Source organism: Sander lucioperca, chromosome 4 (assembly GCF_008315115.2).
Source record: "Sander lucioperca isolate FBNREF2018 chromosome 4, SLUC_FBN_1.2, whole genome shotgun sequence".
NCBI lineage: Eukaryota > Metazoa > Chordata > Actinopteri > Perciformes > Percidae > Sander > Sander lucioperca.
The window spans coordinates 35418112-35423111 of NC_050176.1; positions in this window are offsets into that span (position 1 = coordinate 35418112).

Below are 5000 nucleotides of genomic sequence, written 5' to 3' on the forward strand. Positions count from 1 at the left end.
AGATTTCAGAAATATAAAAACAAATATGTGGCTTTACCACACTTAGTATTTACATTTAATTATCATTTACTGTAATAAACATATGTAAACATGTGGATTGCACTTTTTAAACACTGTCTTTGAACTTTACTAGACAGTTAAATAAGTAAAAATATAGTATATACAGTATATACAACGGTGTATATTTTTTTACAGTGCACACAGAGGAGCTGCCTCCAGCCCCTCCCTCCCCTCATGAAGTTGCGTGCCGCGTGCATGACAGCGTCAACATTGCACTCACACTCAGAGACAGAGAGGCTATCGTTACGTTAGCAGTAGCATGCTGCTGCTGGTCTTGTCGTGGGATTAACTGTACTAAAAAAAACGTTGAAACAACGCGGTCGCTGCTGTGAAAGCTCCCCGAACGTCATTTATCAGAGTCTGGTTGTTACCCCTCCCCGTGGCAGTCTCCTCCACTCCATATCTTTATAACGGAGCTAGCTAACTGGAGCTAACCGCTAATCAGAGCTAATGGTTGCTAACCGAGCCTTCAGTTCTGCGTGCCTGTATCCATTAACTGCATGTGTCGGTACACGATCCGTTCTGCCTGCACAATCCGTTCTGCGCATGCGCAAGATAATACTGTTTTACCGAGGATACGACCTGCACGATCTGTTCCACGCTAGCCTATGGCTAGCCTCCACCGGGAAGCTAACGTTAGTTTAGCTAACAGCTAATTCGGCTAACCGCTAGCTGACAGCTAGATTCAGTCTAAAATAACGTTAACTCAAACGTAATGGGAAAAGCAGGCTACAGCTAAATTAAGACTTCACAGTAATAACAATAAAGACAAGTATTGAGTGATTGTATTTTAAATGAGCACAAGTAAAGTAGAACTGACGTAACAGCTGTTATATATGTTAACGGTTATTTTCACGTTTTATTTTGAGGGTCTTTTAAAGTTATTACATGCTGTCTCAGCTAGTAGTTAGCCGAATTAGCTAAACTAACGTTAGCTTGCCTGTGGAGGCTAACGGCAGACCGCTACAATCAGCTAGCGGTTAGCCGAATTAACTGTTAGCTAAACTAACGTTAGCTTGGCTGTCGACCGGAAGCGTGGAACAGATCGTGCAGTGTCGTAAATCCTCGTACAACAGCGCATGTGCAGAACGGATCGTGCAGGCAGAACGGATCGTGTACCGACAGCACGTATGGACTCAAGCCCGAATAAAACCCTTAATTTTATTAAAATGGCTGTAAAAGTTTTAAACTACAACTCAGAGTTGTTTGAATGACCGAAATCTGCTCAAGGTACGGCGTAGCGTTAGCGTGCTAAGTTGATGCTTTCTCTGCGGGTGCAGACTGATTAGCTCTCGCGAGTCACGTGACCAAATCGCAGCCTTTTGCGATTAGGAAATCGCGTCTTAACATCTCGCGATATTATCGCAAATGCAATTAATCGTTCAGCCCTACTGTCAACCCAGTCTCACGGCAGTTCGTGAAATGGTCACGTTATTTCTGATTCGTGTTCACAGGGACGTTTTTTCTCGTTTTTTTTTCAGCATAGGCGCTGATTTATGTTTTCCTCCGTGGGTGCTCGCGGGCGCACGCCGTTAAAAAAAAAATAGTAGTCCAAAAATGTTTGCATTTCCAGTGTTTCCTCTAGAATGTTTTTCAGCGGTGGCTGGGAGGGGGGGGGGGGGGGGTGTTGGACGTCAGAGTACGGGCTTATCTGCTAATGTAAACTACCCACCGTTACCTCGAAGCCATCCAGGAAATAGACGGTACAGTAGGGGGATTTAACGTCACCGCCCATTTTACACACAGTTTAACAACAAAACTAAACGCTGAGTGAACATTACTAGCTACGTTTTCATGTTGGTTTGGAGCGGTATGCCCCCCCACTAACCTGGAAAACGGTTTTAAATCAGTAGCGTTACTACCAGGGTTCAAAATTAACTTTTTCGTCCACCAGCCAAATGGCTAGTGAATGTTCAAATTTTACCAGCCACTCAAAAGATTACCATTGTTTTTTGGCTGGTGAGTGAAGCAAATCTACCAGCCAATTGCATATTTTACCAGCATTTGGCTGGTAAATGGTGCTAATTTTGAACCCTGGTTACTACAGCGTGTTGGGGGAATACACACAGTCTCCTGCAGCGGGGAGTCAGAGGGGCCGTCACAGCAGCGTGGCTAACGTTAGCTAACGTTAGCTTCTTGTCTCATCTGGGGTCTGATAAACAGGAAATTCATCAACTTCAGTGTCCACAACGCTATTTTCCAATTAACTGTAGCTGTCATATTTCACGGGCGTGAGTGCGGATTTCATGTCGCGGCTTTCGTCACTGTTAATCACTTATTGAGTGAAGTAGTACTCGCCCCTGTAATCTAATTAATTACATACTCTGTGATTAATTCATCGAAATTAATCGCATACATAATTCACAGTCCCTGAACCGATACTAAAAAGGAAAGAAAAAAAAGAAGAGTACTAAACAACAGTTGGTGACATTAAAGAACGGCTTGTTTATTGCTAAGGCCATATGCTCAAAATTAAATGATTTAATAATAATGTAATAACTATAACAATAACTTATTTCACTAGTAAATTGCTGTTGAACGACAAAAACAACCACCAGGTGGGAAAAGGACATTTACAATAACTTCAAATGCACCACGAAGCTGTAGTTTACCAGTTTCATTGAACGCACGGCAGCTGCAGATTGTTACATCCCGGTGTTGAATCCTCTACAATAAAACACAGTCAAACTTTACACCGTTTAGCGTTAGCTGTCAGCATTTTAACCGTGTTAATCCAGATACTAGCTAGCGGTAGGCTAACGTTAGCTGCTGTTGAGTATAGTGTTAACTAGCTAGTGATAGGCTAATGTTATCTGCTGTTGAGTATAGTGTTAACTAGCTAGCGGTAGGCTAATGTTAGCTGCTGTCGAGTATAGTGTTAACTAGCTAGCGGTAGGCTAATGTTAGCTGCTGTCGAGTATAGTGTTAACTAGCTAGCGGTAGGCTAACGTTAGCTGCTGTTGAGTATAGTGTTAACTAGCTAGTGGTAGGCTAATGTTAGCTGCTGTTGAGTATAGTGTTAACTAGCTAGCAGTAGGCTAATGTTAGCTGCTGTCGAGTATAGTGTTAACTAGCTAGTGGTAGGCTAATGTTAGCTGCTGTTAAGTATAGTGTTAACTAGCTAGCGGTAGGCTAATGTTAGCTGCTGTCGAGTATAGTGTTAACTAGCTAGCGGTAAGCTAACGTTAGCTGCTGTCGAGTATAGTGTTAACTAGCTAGTGGTAGGCTAATGTTAGCTGCTGTTGAGTATAGTGTTAACTAGCTAGCGGTAGGCTAATGTTAGCTGCTGTCGAGTATAGTGTTAACTAGCTAGCGGTAGGCTAACGTTAGCTGCTGTTGAGTATAGTGTTAACTAGCTAGCAGTAGGCTAACGTTAGCTGCTGGCGAGTATAGTGTTAACTAGCTAGCGTCAATATGGAATGGATTAATCTGCGTTATTTTTTTTAACGCGTTATTTTTTCTCAGATTAATTAATCGAAATGAACGCGTTATTTTGACAGCCCTAAAAATAACGTGACAATTACACAAACTTCCGTGAGACCGTGTTGTTGGTGTACTGTGGAGTGGGTACGTTTTTAGTGGCAGGCTAGCAGTTACTGTTGACTTGCGCTAGCCTAGCACCAGCAAACTCTGCAACTGGAAGGACTGGGTGGAAAGTCAAAGTCTCCACTGATAAATAACACGCTGGCTAACATGGAAATAAGGTCCTATGTCCAAAATTCTGAACCACCCCTTTACTTTAAGACTTGTTAACCCATTTTCTATATCAGAAATGTGGGTTTCTTTCAACCAAATTTTCAAAGAGAAGTAACTTGGATGGTTCTCTGCAACGTTCTTCACAAGTAAAATAAATTATCAGTTCACTACTTTCAATGAATTTGGGGGTTTTATTCAATTTAACAGCATTTAGAGAGAAATAAATAGACAAAAGGATGTTGGAAAAAATTGACAGAAATGTTGGAAAAAACGTAAAAAGGAGCTGAAAAAAATCAACAAAGACTACTCCCCTCATTCCCCCCGCTCTGGCGGTTCCCCCCTCTCATTCCCCCTGCTCTGGCGTCTCCCCCTCTCATTCCCCCTGCTCTGGCGTTTCCCCCTCTCATTCCCCCTGCTCTGGTGTTTCCTCCTCTCATTCCCCCTGCTCTGGCGTTTCCCCCTCTCATTCCCCCTGCTCTGGTGTTTCCTCCTCTCATTCCCCCTGCTCTGGCGTTTCCTCCTCTCATTCCCCCTGCTCTGGTGTTTCTGAGCCCCTAAACCGGAGACATTTGGAAACACTTCTGACCGGTTTTGGTTTGGAATCTGCGGGGTTGTGTTGCCGTCTCAACGGCCGCTAACGGAGACCTTTTGGCAACGCCGACACTGACGCCAACGTTTGTCCTACTGATTGGGTCTTATCGGTCACAACGTCTCGTTCTCTGAGACTTAAAGCTACTAACGTTACCATGGCAACTACCAGCAACATGCAAAGTCTCCAGACTGCCTCCTGTTTATGTCCAGTATACCAGAATGTTGATGAGATTATATATATTTTGGTTTGGGCGTGTTAGTTTAAATGGAGATTAGTTCTTCAACTTTTAGCTAAAAACACGTGTGTGCACGGAGATCGCTTTTGGCTCAAAACTCTGCTTAGAAACCCAAAACGTAGCGATGTAAATGTAGCCTGGGTGTGATGTGATGAAGGCCAGAGTTAGTTTAGTTCAGAGGGGGACATGTAACTGCAGCCAGATGGCCAGAATAAAGAGCAGCTGATCCCTTTTAAATGAACACACAAGTAGAGATATAGAGCACGCACGCGTGTGTGTGAGAGTGTGACTGTGTGTGTGTGTCTGTGTCCGTGTGTGCGACTGTGTGTGTGTGTGTGTGATGTGTGTATGCGTGTGTGACTGTGTATGCGCACAAGCGTGTGTGAGAGCGTGTGACTGTATGTGTGTGTGTGTGCG